We start from the raw sequence: 19,631 nt of genomic DNA on the forward strand, positions 1-19,631 counted from the left end.
TTTAGCTATCTCAGTGATGATAGATATTTATTTTGTACTCTAAACATTACAGACCATGACCCCATATGGAATTGCTAAAGGGGTCACTAGTGGAAAAAGCCCTGCAAGGTTTGAAAAGTACTATATATACATTCTGTCATTTTTGCCCCCAACAATCTTATGAAATAGATTACCAAAAGGTACTAGTATCTCGAAACTGAGTTTCAGGGAAGTGAAAGAATGACCATTGTCACATATCTAGTACCAAAGCCACAATTTGAACCCAGATCTTCCAGATTCAAAGCGTAACACTCTATGATATGTAGTCCTATAAACTCTAAAAGCTGTTAGAATTTTGAGAAAGGATGAACAGTGTATGTTCAGGAAAGACCTCCTGGAAGAGTTGGGGCTTGATCTGGGCTTTGCTTACTGATAGGTTTTAAATACCTGAAGGAGAGAGGAGAAGACATTTTGGGTGGAGAGAACATAAGGGAAGACAATTCAATTCAGTTCAATTCACTAAACATTTACTATATTCCAGGTACTGTCTTTTGGTGATACAAATGAGAAAAAAAACCCTGACCTAAAGGAGTTTAAAATCTAATGGGAGGTGAATAGACACCGGCCCTGGATTCAGGAGGTCCTTAGTTTAAATCTGGCCTTGTACACTTAACACAAAAACTAGGCATGTGACCTTAGGCAAGTCATTTAACCCCAATTGCCCTCCAAAAAAAAAGCCAAAAAAATCTAATGGGAAAAGACAACACACACACACACACACACACACACACACACACACACGCGCGCGCGTTGAAAAATAGGGAGGGGCACCAGAAGGGTTTCTGCCTTGTATGAAATGGAAAAGAAACAATACTGCTGATGGAAAATGGAGAATTACTTCAAAAGTTCGAGATAAGAGTAAAGCACAGCATGCCCACAAGACGTCTGACAAGCTAGCAGACTTTCAGAGGTTAGACTAGAATTAACAATGAATTTAAATTCCCCAAAGGCAAGGACAATCTTGTTTCTTGTATTTGTATTTCCAATGTTTAGCACAGGGCTTGACACAGCCTGTGTTTAATTAAATGTTGCACCCATAGACGCTGGGTCAGGTTATAGTGGTTCTTGAAAGCTGTTTAAACTAAACTTTAGAGAATTCATAAACAGGGTTATTGAAGGGAGAGATTTACACATCCCCAAGGAATAAGGGAAAGTTGAGAGTCTTTCTCTGGCTTCTTAGCTAAAGAATGCTAAAGGCCTGAAGTAAAAAAAAAAAATTATTTCTCATGAGACAGGTTTTGATTGGGTGAGGTTAATATTAATAGAGGGCAGGTTTTTAGTTAACCAAAAGTTGCAGAAGGAATGGTCCTGAAACCCAGATGATAAAAGTTAATAGAAGGAAATAAATTAAAAATTATCATCATGGAAGAGAAGAAAGCATTGTAAGTGAAGATATAGATACAGGATATAGATATTAGATATAGGTGGGGCATTGTAGGTGGAGATAAAGATATAGATATACATATAAGAATGAGTATCACCCACACAAACACACACACACACACACACACACACACACACACACCAAATGAAAGCTAGCTGGCATATTATATTGGGATTACAGGTTCATAGATTCAGACCTGGAAGAGAGCTTTGAAATCATCTAGTTTAACCCCCTCATTTTACAGATGAGAAAAGGCCCAAGAGATGATGTGACCCGCCCAATGCCATACAAATAAACCTCATTTGATATAACATCTAGTGTTGTGCAGAGAATAAAAGCGAGCCGAGACTTAGGTTCAAGGTAAATTTAGGTGTGGACTTATTAATTAAGCTTTCAACTGCCTGGAAAATGGACTCAAATCGACTCAAATCAGGCAGCCCCGAACTGGGGTACACATAGTGCTTATAAAGGCTAAAACCACAAAAACAACAATTGGGGAGGGGAACTAGGATAAGCAATGATGCACAGAAGCCAAGAATTGCCATTAGTTAGTTCTATAGTTCAGGGCTAATTTGGGCAATATGGTGAAAGGATACAAGGGTGCAACTTTTCCTGAAAGGCGGTGTCCCTCTCAGAACAGGGTGGAGGGTACAGGGTGAAGGGTACAGGCTAGGCTTCCTGTTCTGGGTAAAGGGTGTGGGGACCCTGCTTGGTCAGCAGGAACAGAACAAGATGGTCTCTTCTTAAGATAGACTTGTGCCATAACCCTGGGACTATGCCTTGTGGGCAATACCCAAAACTATGACTTAAGCTGTTTCAAGCTATTAAAAGGTATAGGATAGAGACAAAGACAAATATATGAAGGGGTTTGATGGTGGGCTTCAAATCAGGAGATGGGTAATTTGTGTTTGGGCACAACATTAGCAGATGAAAAGGTTCATCTTCATAATGACCATACAATTTATAATGACTGATTCAGTCATTTATGGAATGCAAATCCAGGTCCTTTGACTCTAAAGCCAGTGTTCTTTGCATAGTACCACTAGGATTTGAACAAAGGAGAAAGACAAAAGCTATATCCTGAGTATAAAAATCTTCAGCAAGGAACTGTGGACAGATAGTTCCAAGTCAGCCCTGCATGGTCATTTCGATAAGCTGTATTTGGCACTATAACTCCAAAGCAACAAAAATACCCTGTCCATACCACCAAATGCTGTTTATACAGGCCTTAACTTACAAGTACTAAATATACTAAGAGACCTCCTATTTGCAAATGACCATGCTACAGTCTCTGTGGCCACAGCCCTTGTAAAGCACTTGGAACATTTAGAAAATGTATATGGACTTGGAGGTAGAGGGAGAGAAGATGTCTTAAAAGGCAGTTATTCAGTGAGGGGACCTGATGCTTGAAAGCAGTTTCGTAAGCAGAGACTCCCAACTTATTTTTGTGCTGCTCTTTTTTTTTATTTTGTCAGGCTGTCTGTAATTATATCCATTTATTTAGGCTAACAAATCACCTTAAAAACAAAACAAAAGTATTCTGGAAGGGATAAGGGACTCTTAGTCATTACATATTATCATGAATGAGCTTAACTCTGTTGTTTTCTTGGGGCAGCTAGGTGGCGCCAGAGTGTACAGAGCGCTGGGCCTGAAGTCAAGAAGACTCATCTTTATGAGTTCAAATGTGGCCTCAGACATTTACTAGCTGTGTGACCCTGGGCAAGTCATTTCACTCTGCCTCAGTTTCCTCCTCTGGTGAATGAGCTGGAGAAGGGAAATGGCAAAACACTCCAGTATCTTTGCCAAGAAAACTCAAAATGGAGTCATGAAAAGTCAGATATGACTGATAAGACTAAACAACAACATTGTTTTCTTCTTTACCTCTGAGGTCACCTGCCTTAAGGAAATGAGTTTGATTTGAAGGAAGGATCATCAGCTCACAGATTTTGAGTTGGAAAAGGATTTAGGGGCCTTATAATCTGACCCCTCTTTTATAGATAAGGAAACCACAGTCAAGGGAAGTTAAACAATTTGTCCAGAATTACACAGGTGCTAAGTATGAGTCTTTACACCCAAGTATCTATCAGTGTGCATCCTCTCCTAACAGTCTCTCCAGGTCAGGCATGTTCATCACTATACCAGAATGCCCCTTCTTTGGGAAGACATACTAGAGTTTTGTATTTTGAACTTCTGCCTTAGGCCAGCCCTGGAGCCAGGAAATAAGAAGAGAAGGAAACTCTCTTCTTCCTCCAGCCCCACAAGCCCTAGAACTCAGGCTTTTTAGTACCATTGGAACTAGAAAGTAGCTACAACGTCAGTTAAATGGGCTTTTGTGGGTTGACCTGGTAAACCTGCAACAAATTTATAAACTTGAACACACCCTTTCATTTAGTAGAGGAGTAACTTTGTACTAATTTATTTCTAGAAGAGAAAAATAAAATAAATATATTTTGACCTGATTTTTTAAATCTCCCTTCTCCCTCCTCCTTTCTCCTTCAAGTAACTGAAGGCACAGTTGTTCAGCCTTCATTTTTTTGAAGAGGGCCAATGACATCGATGGGTGATGCCTTGACTTTCTTGTGAATTGGATTTAAGTGAGGCAGAGCTTCAAAAAGTTGTCGCCTCACTCTTCCTGAATCACTGAAGTCCAGCGGCAGGATGAAAGTCACGATGATTTTAGATGCAGTGGATGACCTTGGCATCTTCAGTGTCTGATCATCACACTGACTTCTTCAGCAGCCTTCATTGACATTGGAACAAATTGCTTTCATCTACCCATTCAGTGAGGTAAAGTCTTCACATGTTTGGGGTAGACATCCCCCTAACTTGATGACAGGTCTGAGGCCTGTTGGTTATCCTCGTTATAGTTTTAACTTATCTGCCAAGACAATTTTACAGGGTTGTGCTGAATATTACAGCTTTTTGGAGCCACAGGTGAGAGTTGGGTGACAGGTGATCACCAAATGTGAATGAACAGTCCTGAAAAGGGATCATCAAGGCCTCAAACCATAGAGGTTTCCAATCCTCCATTCTAGTCCTCCTTGAACACCTCATCTACCCCAAAAGCACTGTAGCCTCTATATAAAGCCAGGGCTAGTGATCAGTGAATTAGAAGTACAATTTACTAGAAAGACATAGGAAGGCTGGTGTTGTGATACTTTAGAAAGACTGCTAAATTTGGAGGCAGAGTAGCTAGGTTCAGATTCTAATTCTGTCATTTACTACCTGTATGACCTTAGGTAAGATACTTTATGCATCTGGACTTCTGTAGAATGAAGAGGTTGGAGTACATTAGGGGTTCTTAGGTTCTTTTGTGTCATGGACCCCTTTGACAGTCTGGTGAAGTCTGTGGATCTCTGCTCAAAATAATTATTTTAAAGACAAACAAAAAACTATCTGAGATTATAAGTAAAAACAGTTATGCTGAAAAAATTGTGTGTGTATATGTGTGTTTAAATTGAATTTCCAGTTACCAGGTTAAGAACCCTTGGACCAGATGATCTCTGTTATCCATTCAAACTCTAAATTCGTAATTCTATGATGTGAATGACAGAAAGAATCCACGTTGACTTTTACAAGGTTTAACCCAGTAGCAAAGTAGGGTGGGAAGAGAAAATAGTAGGATTTGTTAATACTTTGGCTGTGGTGGAAAGAGCCCTGGATTTGGAGTAAGGAGAAACCTGGTGTCAAATCTCAGCTCTGACACTTAATATCTGTGTGACTTTTTTTCCATGTAATTCCCCTTACTCAAAAATTTTCAGTGCTTCCCAGCTGCCTCTAGGGATCAACTCCTCCAGCTGGCATTAAATGAAAGCTTCCACAATCTGACATCCACCTCCTTTCCTCCTGTTACTTTATTTCCCTTTTTGTTCCAATCAAACTGGCCTGCTAGCTTCCCACTAGAAGGCAGTTCATCCCCAGCTTTGTAGAATTCCTGGCTTCTTTCAATTCTCTCTTAACCTGTCACATGCTCCCAGGAGACTCTTCCTGATTCCCTCAATCTGAACCCTGACCCACTTGAAATGACTTTATGTTCCTCTAGTGGGGTCTAATCATGGGAAAGGCAATGTTGTTTTTATGCTTCCTTGAACACTGTAGGTGCTTAATAATTGCTTGTTGAAATAAATTGAATATTGAACATTAAAAAAAGGAAAGAGGGTTTTTTTTTGGCGCATTGTCTATTGAGCTAACAGGCTTCTTCAACTCAGAGAAATTATGTAGGTCTTGACATGCAAATTAAGAGACAGGTCTCAAAATATGAGGTTAAGATGGGAACCTCTTGCACCACTGCTTCAGGCCAGTCACCAAGAAGGTCTTACCTCTCCCTTTTGATAAGCCTTGAGAGACCGGACCTAAAATCTTGGTTGGCTAGTGTGCTAGCCAAAAAAAGGATTTATTTTTAGCACTAGGGTCGAAGTCGCCGCAAGAGGGGGTAAGTGTTGGACGTCGTCTGCAGTTCGGTGTGGTTTGCATACACATGGAAATCTTGGTTTGTGTGGGAGCTTCAGTCTCCCCCAAAGATAATTACAGATCTCAGGGAACAGAGACCTCCCGCCCCCCTCCGCCTCAAGATGAAGCAGCCCAGCCCAACTAACTGGCCAACTTTGCCTAGGCCAATCCTTTCGACACTGCACCTAGAAGTTAGCCTTCCCCCATGGTCTTCTCTTGGAGATGTGGAGAGGGGCAGGAGACCCCAGGTCCCAGGGATCAAGGTCCCCCCCCCCCCACACACACAACACACACACTCACTTTCTAAGTTTTCTAATCAGATAGTCAGCAATCATTTATTAATCGCCTACTCTGTGCGCTAAGCGCTGGGGATGAAAAGAAAGGAAAATAACAGTCCCTGCTCTCGAGGAGTTCACAGGCTAATGAAGCAGACCTCTGGCAAGAAAACAGCTAGTATGTACAAACAAGATATAGACAGGGTAATGAGAGATGTCAGAGGAGGGCACTCATTACAAAGGACCAGGCACAGCTCTCCACGCGTTCCCTACACCCAGCTCAGGCCGTCGACCAGCCGGCTCTCCCTGGCCAGCTGCGCTCCAGAAACGCGCGTGGCACACAATGAAAGCAGACGCTGCTCCAGCTTCAGAAGAGGCAGCAAGGGAGCTGGCATGAGCTCTCCAAAGGTGGCAGAGGAGAGGGTCAGAATGCACGGCTGGAGGAGCTAAGGAGAAGCCCCCCCAGTGGGCGAAAACAGGGCGGGGCGCGCAGGAGGGAAGAGGCTGAGCCAAAGTCTCGGAGCTCTAGGGTGGGCGCAGGTCCCCGCGCCGGCAGGGCTGGGCTGGGCTCAGGGACGGGGCGGGGCGCGGGGCGTGGCGGCAGGATCCAGGGGCGGGCAGACCAGCAGTGCAAGGAAGTTCCGCTCTTCTCAGATAACAACAAGGGGGCCAGGCTTGGCGCTGTGAATATCGGGGCGTGCGAGCTATCGTCCGTTCGGCCGTCCGTCCATCCGTCCATCCATCCAGCCATTCATCCGTCCATCCAGCCCTCCGTCCAGCGAAGGCGGCCAGCTTAGCCCCTGGGCCGGGAAGAGCGCCCCGCCTCCCGTGCCTCTTCCCCAGCGACGCGCTGCGCTCCCCGCCGTGCCAGGAGCAGGACGCCGATCCCACCCGGCGCCCAGGCGGGCAGGCAGGCTCGCCTTCCCTCCTTCGCGAGCTCCAGGGGCTCCGGCTCGGCTTCACTTGTCTCCGCCTCTCTCCCGCCCCCTTTTCGGATGCTCGGGGCACCCGGATGGATTGAGTGAGCCCAGCCTTCGTTGCCTCCTCCTCCCGGCTTAACTTGTTCAAACTTCCTCGGCCGGGGCAGAGCGCCGCCGCCGCCGCCCCCGCGGGTGAGTAGTGAGGAGCCCCCCGCCCGTGCTTGCCTCCGATCGCCCCGAAGGACTCTGTGAGCGCCGCTGCCCGGCTCCCCCTCCGGGCTGGGCTCTCCTCCCCCCATTGTCTCAGGCCACCCGGGCTCCTCTCGGCCGCTCGAGCCTCCTCCCCTTTCGCTTTCAGTCCTGGGCCTCCAACTTGTTCTCACGCTCGGGAACACACGGATGGTACCTTGGCGGACCGCCTCCTTGTGCCCTGGTCTCTTCTCTGGGGATGGGTGTCCCGGCTGCCCGCACCCCTCCTCCCTCCCGCTGGCTCCCCCGAGACTTCAGCTGCTTTCCTATTCGCGCCCCACTCAAGAACGTGTTTTGAGGTCTCGTTTGCAGGGTGTCACCATAGGGTCGGGAAGTGGGGGTGAAGAGGGTGATCGATCAGGCCCTAGTGAAAGGAAAGTGAAGACCAGGTCCTACTGACTTTATTCTGGCAAGTGACCTGGGTTAAAACCTCGTGAATGACCCCAGGGGTCGGGGGTGGGGGGTGGGGAAGAAGGGTGGTATTTTTTTTTTAAGTTAGTGGGTTTGAAAAATGTATTTAATCAAGCCCTTCAACTCCTCTGAGGTGGCTACTTTACGCCCTGGTCAGTCAGTGAGCAAGCATTTATTAAGCGTTTACTGTGTACCATACACTGTGTTGAAGTCCTAAGTTTCAGCTGCTAGGGGTTATGTAAGAAGTCTCCCATATGGAAGTGGACTGACTGAACAGGTTGGTTTTATCTCCGGGAGGAACTCCCTGTTTATCACAGGGAGTGAATTAACAGTTGAACAGGTAAAAGTTTCTTGCTTAAGTCGGTGATCGTGGGGTCGTTGAAAGCAGCTAGATCTTTCGTTTTTCAAAAAGTAATCCCAGTGAGGCTGGCTGAGAAATGGGTTTCTTTGGGTAAAGACAACCGGTTTATTGGCCCTGCTGAACTTTGAATCTGAAATCCACACCCCACTTCCAAAGTCGGCTTCTTTCTTTGCAAATGGCCCCTGTGAGTTCTGACAGTGGCCGAGCTGATCCTCCTTCCCGAAGCCCTGTGAGGTTGGTTCTCTCATCCCAGTTCTTAAAGTTGAGAGAGGCTTAGTGGTTTTGTGTTGGTTAATATTTGACCGCTGACTGATGAATGATTGCTGCTGCCAGTGGTTGGCATGACTGGTTGGTTTTTTCCCATATCTTTCCCCCGACAGCTTCTTCAGTTAGATCTTGGAGCCTTGTATTCCCCCAAGGATGAGATTCCTAGGTTTAGCATTTTAAAAAGTGTGAATGTAGACTGATGTAACCAGGGTCCTTGAATCAATGGGATCCCAGCTTGAAAATTTCATTGTCTCTGTTGGGATGTAATTAATGGTGTGCTGTGAGCAGCCATGTTTAAAGGAGGCACTAGCATCGTAACCAAATTGTCTTTGTAACTAACTTCCTGCACTGGGCATTGGGTGGGGGTGGAGGTTTTGTTTTAAATTGTAAGTCTTCAGTGACTAAAGTAGCAACAATTATATTAGCTGTCATTTCTATGGCAGACATTATTTTTATTATTTCTTTGATCCTCACAATAACCCTGTGAGGTAGATGCATAATTATCTCCATTTTACCGATGGAGAAACTGAGGCTCGGGAAAGTGACTTGGTAGGTATGGGAGGTTACATTCAAACTCAGGTGTCTTAGAACTCCCGAGTTCATATTGCCTTGTTTTACTATTAAGTTGTGCTTTTGAGGTTTTGGCCTTTCTTTAATGAGTTGTGTATGTAAATATACATACTGTTGATGGATTTGTGCTTAACAAAAGTTCACCTACTAGTTGAGATTTTTAAAATTTCCATCTTGGTTGCCTTTTCCTTGGGACACTTGGGAGGGCTGCCAGGGGTTATGAAGCCACCCCAGGGAGCTGGGGTATTAAGCCAGCTGAGTTTATACACAGTGTGTCATCTTTGGGGCTCCATGTGGCAGCTAGAATCACTTGTAGAATACAGTAGGGAAGTATTTGGAAAGAAATTGTGCTTAGAGTGAACTGGGCGTTGGAGACAATTGGGACCTATTGCTTGTGAAAGCCCAAGTTTGTTTTTATGGGGAGAGTAGCAATCTTGACTAAGAGCATTTACAAAAACCTCTAAAACAGATACATGTATCACTGTTCCCTTGTTTTTAAAGAGAGCCATTTGTATGTGTATTTATAGCATTTGATTTTGGCAATGGGAAAACTTCGGTGTGTGAAGATAATTGAATGTTAAGCCATCTGGGCTGTGTTGGGGCATCAAATTGTATCTTCAGTGTATTCTGCAGCTGAATATTTCCCTCCCTTCTGGCCCCACCATATATTGTTTGCTGCACAGGCACCAGAAGAACTTGTGAAATCCTAAAAAGCAGTTTGGCCCCCTCTGCCTTCTCTCCCCCATAACCCTACGTAAGAGGAAGTAAGAGTAATCACTGTTCTCTCTCCTGTCTCCCAACCCCCCTTCCCGTTTGTATTATAGGGAATGCAAACCCAGCAATTTAGCTGGAGGAAAAGGAGATGCAGATGTGTCTGTGTATTTTATAAGGGTTTTTTTTTTTGATGTTTAAGTCCAGAAGGAGCATAGTTTTTTAAGATTTCACACTGGAATATGTTAGAGACAGGGCTTTCAGTTAACATTCCCAGACTTCCATCATGGCAACAATGCATTGAAGGTCCCCAGTTCCCCTTTCTAATGGGGAATCCAAAACTGAAGATTCTGAGTTCTCAGTTTCAAGAAGTGTCTGGCATCAGAGTGACAGGGCCTCTTTGAGATCTGCCCTTTAGGGGCTGAGTGGGTTTTATGAGATAAGCTTCCATAGTTGAGATTCAACAGGGTTTCTCAGAAACATGTTGAAATATCTCACCATTAAAGTCCTGTATAGATAAGTCAGAGGACAAAGAGAAATACATCAGGATGCTTTCTTTGCCTTCTACTTCTAGAGGCACACCCAGTCCAGAACAGGGAGTCTGAAAGTGATTGGGGTGGGGTGGGATGAATAAATTAGGCTTTCTTACTGTTTTCCCCTCACTATTGACCTGGCCCAATTCCAATCGGACATCTCTGTGACTTGGAGGATTTTTTCCATAAATTACACTGAGATGTAGTTGGATTATTGAAGCAGTTTCAGTACAGTGGATAGAGAGGTGTCCTTTGCTATTAGTGTGTCCAGGGTTCAAATCCTGCTTGTGACACACTAGTATGTGACCCTTGACAAATCACTTAACCTTTATGTGCTCTGGGCCAGAGGTGGCAAAACATGCTTTAAAATTGTGCTAGAACCAGATTAAAATTTAATTGGAAAGTATTTGACAAAATAAAAATGATGTTAATGTGTGGTTTTCTATGCAAGGTGCCTCCAAAGGGATCCTTATTGTCCCACTTCTCCTGGGTAGATACTAAGGGTTTTGAGACTCTTAAGTCAGCTGTTTTTTTGGGTTGGGTTTCCTTTATCCTAAAAGAGGGACCTTGGTTTCCTCTCCCACCTCTTCCTCTCTTCAGACTACGTGAAGGTGACGGGTTCCTAGTCTATAACTTCTGTTTCCTCACTACCTACTCTTTCCTCACCTCTTGGAAGTTTTGGCTTCTACCTCCTTCACTCTTCTGACACTTCTTTTCAAAGTTCACCGGAGACCTCCTAATTAGACATTGTTATGAGAAAGTCTGTGTGCTAGGCTGATGATAGAAAAATGAAAAAGGGCAGAGTTCATATCCTTAAGGAACCTGCAGTCAGTTGGGAGAGGGGAAGGTGATAAGACACAAATAAGTGTGATAAAAAGGTTGATGTTTTACAGTGGGGGAAAAAAAGAGCACTGAATTTAGAGCCAGAATATCTATATTTAAATCTTGGCTCTGCCACTTAGTACCCATGTGACCCTCCATTAGTTACTCAGCCTTTTTTTTTTTTTTGGACTCAGTTTCTTTATCTGCTAAATGGGAGAATTGAACATGATCTATGACTTTGTTGCTCTCTTAAGCAAAATATGAGGTGGGAGTGACTTTTAGGTGGGGGTTGGGAAGGGAGGGATTAGGAAAGGTTTCCTGAAGGGGGAGGGAGTTTGTTCCAGGCTGGAAAGAACAGGATGAGATAAAGGAGCTGCTTGGGATCCAGTTTAATTAAAACACAGAGGGCCTGAATGGGAGTATGGGGTGAGAAACAGCTCTAGAGCTCCAAAGGACCTTTGGTGATCATCCAGTCCAAAAGTTTTTAACCTCTTAAATGCCATGATGGACCCCTTATCAGGATAATGTTTTTAAATGAATAAAATAAGATATATAGGACTACAAAGGAAACCTTTCTAATGAAATTCAGCTGTAAAAATATTTAAAAAGAAGAGCCAAACTCATGGACTCCAAGTTAGTATTGTTTGTTAGTATTGTTTCTCTCCCCCCCCTCCCATTTTATAGATGAAGAAACTGAGTTCTAGGAAAGTTAAATTGACTTATCTAAAGCACCCCTGTGTTAAGCATAGAAGGTAGGATTTGAACCCAGAGCCAGTATGGTACCATGATATCTAGATTGTGGAAGGCCTTAAATGCCAAGGTTCGGAGTTCTGTTTTATCCTATAGAAAACTTCTAGGTTTTTGAGTAGGGGGTCTATGTGACAAGGTCAATCTTCTGTTTTGGCAGATGGAAGGATGGATTGGATAAGGGAGAGACTGTAATCAGGTAGACTAGCAAGGAAGATGATTAAGAAGACTTTCAGATTGAAACTTATCCTTCTTTCATATATTAGACACAAAAATATCTGTCTGAAGCCTATGAACTCCTTCTCAGATTGTTTTTAAATACATAAAATGAAAATACATAGGTAACCAAAGGTTAGTGAAAATAAGATGTTTTTTTTCCCCTTTAATGTCACAGATTTCCCAATAAAGTCTCTTCATGGACCCCACGTTAGAATACTTGTTTTGGATACTTTGAAATTGGAATTATTAGGATTAGACAGTGATTGGGTTGGAGAGAGTATCTGAGAAAGAAGGGTCAAAGATGACTAAGGTTTTAAGCCCGAATGATTGAAAGGATGGTTGTTCCATCAGTAAGGAATTGGGGGGGGGGGAAGGTATTTTGAAGGGTGGTGTGAGATGAGTAGTTTTGGATGTGGGGCACTATGCCAAAGGCAGTTGGAGGTTCTGGGCTTCTGGAGAGAGGCTGGGTTATTAATCTATCTATGAGTCCAGTGCCAAGAGGAAACATTGATTTAGAAGAGAGAGGAGGGACAGGGCCTGGGGAATTGATGGCTTGCCTTGGGAGCAAATTCACTTAGTGGGTAAGGGGAAAATGGAGGTTGAGGAATTGATGAAAGGACTAGTCTGATTGTCTTGAGAAACTTCTGAAATATCATTAAAGCTTAGGGAGGAAGGAGGTGTCCAAAGCTTTGTCTGCCATGCAATGAATGCTGGAGAGAGGTGTTGGTTAGAAGTCTGTGAAAAGGACTGAGGAATTAAGACACCATTGGCAATCTTGATGAGAGTTGGAGTGGTGGGACGTTGTAATGCTGGATAGGTTACATAAGTAGGTGCTGAAGAAGTAGAGAGAAGTGTTGCTTGACTAACTTCCTAAGAAGTTTAGTAGTAGTAGCTGGAAGGGTAGGAATTCAGTTTCCCCAGCTAATAACCAAGTGTTGCACTCTTTTCCAGTCTCATTGTCAGTTAAATTCAGCAGGCATTTCTGCTACCCGTGTTTCCCCGATAATAAGACCTATCCTGAAAATAAGCCCTCCCCTTACTGTGTAAGATTCCTCTAAAATAAGCCCTCCCCCGAAAATAAGCCCTATTGAGATTGGTACTGTGCTACATTGTACTCTACAGCCCCCTCTCTATACACTCCCCCCCCCCCCCCCCCGTGAAACCGAGCTCCGAGCTGCATCCAATCACAGCTACAGCAGTGTCATCCTGTTCCCCAGTGATTTGCTTATTGAATAAAGGTACATTTTTTTGTTCACATTTACCTGTTTATTAAAATTGCTGTCAATGTTCATTAAAATAAGCCCTCCCCTGAAAATAAGCCCTCTGGTGTTTTTCTGTCCAAAAAATTTAATAAGACAGTGTCTTATTATCGGGGAAACACGGTATGTGTTGGGCACTGACTGTGCTCTGGGGCTAAGGACAAAACTGAAAAGCCTTCCCTGCCCTCAGAGAGTTTATATTCTAAAGGAGAGGAATGATGCTTTGATACAACTTTCTCTTTGCTTCCTTTTCCTGGATGCCTTCTCTTTTGATTTCAAAGGTACTGCATTCTTTTCAGATTCTCATCCTGTCTCTTGCTGCCCCTTTTTTATATACAAAGCTCCATCTTTCTCCTTTTCCAGAACCCATAAAGTGGATATTTCATGAAGTGATCTCTGCCTTGGAAATATCTTTTACTAACTCAGTTTTAACTCTTTTAGATGATTATTCCCAAGACTGTTTCTCCGGCCTGGATGTCTTTTTCTAAGTTCCCCAAATCAGCATCAAGTGGATTCATTATTATTGACTGGATCCAAAGAATAGTCATTAATATTTTATATTGACTTATAATGGGATCTCTAGGGGCTAGGCTCCAGGAATCTGTGGTTGGTCTTGTGCTGTGTAATATTTTTAACCAGTGACTTGAATGAAGGTGTAAGTAGCTTGTTTACCATATCTTAGATGAGCTAAAGCTGGATTGAAGCTGCATTCAACCTCAGGTTTTAAACATTTGATCCTCACAACAACTCTTGAGTGTAGGTCCTGTTTTTTCCATTTTCTCTGTCAGGAAATGGGTTGAGAAGGGTTGAGTGACTTGCCCAGGGTCTTAGCACTCCATTCGTCAAACCACTTAGCTGTCTCCAGACAAGATGGAATGTTGGGCTGAACTGAGATAAAATTTAATAGGAACAATGGTCAAGTCTTACCTTTGAAGAATCAATTTCACAAGAACAATGGTCAAGTCTTACCCTTGAATCAATTTCACAAGAACGAGATGGGGGAGTTACGGATAGACTGCAGTTCATTTTTAAAACATAGGGCATTTTAGTGGATTGTAAGCTTATTAAAAGTGAACAGTGTTTAAAAAAAAAAAAAGTCAATAGTATGACAAGGGAGCCAAAAAGGCTAATTCAGGCTTAGGCTGTATTTAAGAAGGCCTCGGGCCTAGGGAGGTGACTGTTCTTCTCTTATCCAGGGGTGGGGAATTCCCCATGTTGTGGTTTGGGGTGCTAAGAACCCCAAAATACAAGGATACAGGGTGGGTCTACCCCAGAAAGAATTCAGCCTTTCAAGCCTTCTTTCATTCCGAGTTTATCAAGGTACCGGTTGGGTAGGTGAGATTCCTAGTGAGTCTGTGGTATTTGTGATGCCAATACAAATGGGCCAGATTCTAAGAATTTGAGAATGGGACTGATTTTTTTATATATTTATAGAAAAAGACTGAGAAAATCTGGTTGGGATTAATGAGTGGTAAGTAGCCAGAGGGTGGTCTGAAGGTAACAGAGAATGAAGGGCTAGACTTTGGTGGGGGGGTACACCCACATTGAAAGGACAGTTGAAAAGAGTAATAATATTATCTCCTTTGATTTTTTTTTTACAAGAGCCTTGTCAAATAGATGCTGTTATTACTGCCATTTTTCAGATAAGAAAATTGAGGCACAGAGAAATTAGATGACTTGTCCATAGACATAATAGCTATTAAATGTTAAGAGAAGGAACTTGGGTTGGTTAGATAGTTTGTAGAATGCTTGACCTGGAGTCAGGAAGATCTGAGTTCAAATATGATTTCAAGCACATTAACTGGTTGACCCTGGGCAAGTCACTTAACCTTTGCCTGGCTCAGTTTCCTCATTTGTAAAATGAGGATAATAATTACTTCTACCTTGAAGGATTGTTATGAGGATCAAATGTGAAAATATTTGTAAAGTGCTTAGCCCAGGGCCTGCCATATAGTAAGTGTGGTATAAATGCTAGCTATTATTTTTTCTTTTTATTATTATTATTAATTTGCCTTGGGTTAGAGAAAATGGGAGGGGGGGGGAAGGGGACAATTTAGCTGGTTTCAAGCATTGAAAGGGTGCCACATGGAAGAAAGGTTAGCTTTATTCTACTTGTCCCCAGAAGGCAGAACTAGTATCTGTGGATAGATTTTGCAGATTTAGGTTTAATGTATGAAAATCTTTAAAAATGGAACCTTTCAAAAGTGGAATGGATGGCTTGGGGAGGTAGTGGGTTCCTTATTCACTAGAGGTCTTTAAGCAAATGATACATGACTACTTGTTGGAATGTTGTGGAGGGGACTTTCTGTTAAGGTACTGTTAGGCCTGGATGACCTCTGATCTCGATATGAGATAATCAGACCTTACAGGGTTTATCCAGTGTTTATCCCAGGATGTCCCACACAAGTTGGGAAGATCGAGCTCATCTTGCCCCATCAGCCTGCTTCACTTTCTGTCAGTGGTAATGCTGTTCTCCTATTTTTCCATGCTCCAAACCTTGGTGGTAGTTCTGACTGTCCTATCTTCTTTATTTGAATCTGGTGTAAAATGCTGTTGATTCTTCATTGTTGTATCTCTTGTATCTGTTCTCTCCCTGTTCCCTCCCTACCTATGTACCTCCCCTGCCCCATTGCTAGAGGCTGTCTAGTCTGTACCTCTGCTTTTACAGTTGAGGAAAGCAGGCCCAGAGAGTACTGTAACTTGCTTTAAGGTCACAGGTAATGGCAGAGTGGCAGAAGCAGATTACTCTGATTCCAATGCACAACGATTTTCTATTTTACCACACTAATTGGCGCCTTCCACTTCCAGATTCTGTGAAATTGAGTCACTAATCATTGAACCCTCTTTCTTGAATATTGCAATAATTTCCTAACAGTTTTTCAAAAATCCTTTTTTTTATTGCTGTTTTCTGTTTCTTACATCATCAGAGTATCCCCATCTCCCTAACCAAGAGCCATCCCATATGACAAATAACATTTTTTTTTTGGAGATGGAAAAAAAGTCAGTACAACTGGTGAATACATTTAGAAAGTCCAAAAACATGTGCAGTATCTTAACACCTGTGAACGAACCTCCCACCCCCTAAACAGGTTTTTCTAAGCCTCAACTCTCTCTCCCTTCTAGTCCATCTTGAATGGTTGTGACAATAATTTTACTCACATATAGAGTTTATCATGCCTTTACTCCACAATCTTCTGCAGTTCCATTTTCCTTGTTGATTCCAGATCAGATGGCTTTGCTTGGTATGTAAGACCATTGACAATCTGAGGCCACTGTGCCTTTTGTACCTTATTTTAAGTTGTGTCCAACTTTTGTCTTCCCTTACTCCCTTACATCATATAATCACCAGTAGATAGAGCCTTGACCTTGCAGTTTGGAAAACCAGAGCTTAAAACCTGCCTCAGACACTTTTGTCTGTTGTGACTTTGGGCAAGTCAGTTAACCTTTCTCTGACTCAGTCTCCTCTTCTAGTAAATGGGGATAATAATAGTACTTATCTCAGAGTATTGTTGTGAGTATCAAAGGAGATACTCTATGTAAAAGGCTTTGCAAGCTTTTCATCAGTAAATAAATGCTATCTCCACCTCCTCCTCTTCCTCTACCTCCACATCTTAAGCCTTCCCAGGCCTTCCTTTTTCTGAACCTTGGCCCCCATGGATCCCAATACCAGCTGAGTCCTTTTTCTCCCTTTATACAAGGCAGTTCCTATAGATACTTAACCAAATACCACTTGTTTCATGGTATTCTATTTTTCAGTCTTTCACCCCTTTCTGACCTCATAGTAGCATTGCCTCTTTCCAATTCATTTCTCATTTATTTTTTAAAAAATTTAATCAGTGTATATATCGCCCTACTTAGCCTAAGTTCTTCAGGATCAGAGATTGAGTCCTCTCAAAGCTTTGTGCCTTCTCCAGTGCCCATTATAGTGCCCTGCACGTAGCTGGTGAACCTGCTGACTCCCCGGCCCGGGCTGTGTACCATATACACAGTTCTTGCCCTAATCGGTTGTTAAGGAAGGGGGAATGAGATAAGTGAAAGGGTGGAGTAGTTTAGGCCTCTGAAAGAATGAGGTCAGCTGGAATTAGCCTGGAAGCGGAGAGGAGTTTTCATAAGGCTGGTTTCTTTTGGCCTCCATCCCTAGTGCTTTCCTTATACTCAAGTAACACAATGACCTGGTCAAATCATTTCCCCCTAGAAAGCAGTCTCGGTTTGGTGGCGGTGTCCTGATTCCTGGTTCCAGGCCAGGTGTACGATAAGCCTTGATTCTCATCTTCTCTCCTTTCTCTGATTCATCTGTGGAGAGCCTCACAATGCTCCGGCAGGTGGCTTTGAAAACAGGGAGCTAGCCAGAGAGAATGAAAAGAACATTGAACTAGATTTCAAGTGACCAGGGTGTTTTGGCCTAATTCTGCCAGTCCTAGAAAGATTGGCTTTGGATTTGAAATGAGGGGACCTGGGACCTTCAACTACAAGAGTCTTACATGTCAGTAGCTCCTTCCTCCTACAGAATTGGCTGTTTCCTCTTGTAACCTCCATTTTAAGGAAGTTGCTCCCAGGCCAGCCTTGGCCAACTCACTCCTTTATGCCTCCCTGGATTTCTCTCTTCGGCCCTTTCGGTTCACTGGGTCCCTCTCTCCACTCCCTTCAGCTTTGTTTTATGTGTTACCTTGCCCATTAGAGTTGTAAACTCTTCAAAGACTGGGACTGTCATTCCTCCCACCTTCCCCCCTTCTCTTTGTATCTGAAGTGCCAATATCCAATGCCTGGACCTTTATAAGTACTTTGTGACTTGTTCTGTTACAGTTAACTGTGTGACCTTAGTCAAGTTACTTGCCTTTCTGTGCTTCTGTTTCCTCTACAACAAAATTCAGGGTTGGACTTGATAGTTCCCATGACCTTTCATCCTAAAAGTCCTTTCACGTGGAAGAATCTGTCCTTTGGAGACTGGCTAAGAAAATAATTACATTATTTTAATTATAAATAATTACAAATTTAAATAACATACTATAAATAATAAATAATATAAATAATTACAATTTAAAATAATTACAAAAAAACCTTACATTTGTACCAGGGTTTGGGGTGTTCATAGCACTTTAATGCTTATTAATCTTAAGTGACCCTCACAACAAAATATAAGTAAGGGTAGGGGGTGATATTTTAGAAAAGGAAAATGAGGCTTATAGTGCTTGATTTGCCCAAGTTCACACAGATATCAGTGGCTGAGATATGCCTAAGCTCCCATGTCCTGGCTCCTGGTGGCGTGTTAATCTACTACCCTAGGCCTTCTCTCATATTTACATAAAGAATAAGTGGTTGTGATTAAGATTCTTGGCTGGCTGAGGCCACTAGCCCCAGCCTGCCCACTCTTGTATCATTGCTGATAGCCATTTTTATGGGACTGAAAAGAGCTCCCTCTGGTATCGCTTGGGCCCCAGAAGTTTCTATTTCTCATTCTGACTGGGTGGGGTAGGATGTGGGGTGTGTCTTTGTGGCTTGTTATCCCGGTTACACAAATTAGCGTAGCACTCAGAATAAGTAAAGACTGAGCCAGAGAAATTTCTTTCTACCTTGTAACCTATTGAACTGGGGAGAAATGTTGGAGTATAGAGGGAGTGCAGCAATCTCCTCCCCTTCCGCTCTCCCAGCAAGGCATTGACACCAGGTAGCTGCATGACCCTAAAGTGGTTCTCCATACAATTTCTTATGAGATTAGCCCTTGTAGAGCTTGATAGGGAACAGCTATCTACGAAATCATGATTCAGAAGTGAATATATTAGGAGTAATAGCAGTTGTCTGGCCAATTTGATGACTGTACAGTGAGTTACATGAGTGGGACAGTGCAGTTTTGGTTTCCTGGTTGCTTTGTTACCAGAATTTGGATGAGGAATACTTTTCCAATAATCATTCTGGGTTTTATTAGTATTCAGTTGTTAGTATTTTTTTTCAAATGTTTAGACCTCTTTCATTTTAGAATTCCTATAGTATAATAGAAAGTAAGTGTGGCATGGTAGAACCTGGGCCTAGGTTTGGAGGCAGAAGTTCTAAGTACAAACTCTGCCACTGACTAGTTTGTGACCTCCGAAGTCCTTTCTGCTCCCTGAAGCTCAATTTCCTTATCTGTAAAATTAGGCCTTAGAAATACTGCCTTTTGTTGCTATGGACGAGATGTCTAATATTCTCTTTGCTTTCTGTACCATATAATTTAACACTTGATTGGGTACTATTTTGAAATCCTATGTCCCTGTAGATTGCTTTCTAATTGTTTTTATATAGCTTGGTTTTCCCTTTACAAGAACCATTCTGACAATCAATGATGAGTTCAATACAGGATACTTTAATACTCAAAATATCCTTGATTTCATCAGATATTCCCTCCACAAAGGAAGAACACAACCCCGGTATACCTTAGACT

General features: G+C 42.8%; 1 protein-coding gene across 2 annotated transcripts in view; it reads left to right on the forward strand.

Moving 5' to 3' along the window:
- Nucleotides 1-6,777: 6,777 nt before the first annotated feature.
- The window catches only part of TSPAN14 (tetraspanin 14), an 86,568-nt gene continuing 73,714 nt past the window's right edge, over nucleotides 6,778-19,631 (forward strand). For both annotated transcript variants that reach the window (XM_069068390.1, XM_069068389.1), the window contains exon 1: nucleotides 6,778-7,259. The gene's annotated coding sequence lies outside the window, so the exon portion shown is untranslated. The remainder of the gene's footprint in view (nucleotides 7,260-19,631) is intronic.

Source organism: Petaurus breviceps, unplaced genomic scaffold (genome assembly GCF_028583685.1).
Source record: "Petaurus breviceps papuanus isolate PSGF00001 unplaced genomic scaffold, PetGlider_PUasm1.0 90762, whole genome shotgun sequence".
Taxonomy (NCBI): Eukaryota; Metazoa; Chordata; class Mammalia; order Diprotodontia; family Petauridae; genus Petaurus; species Petaurus breviceps.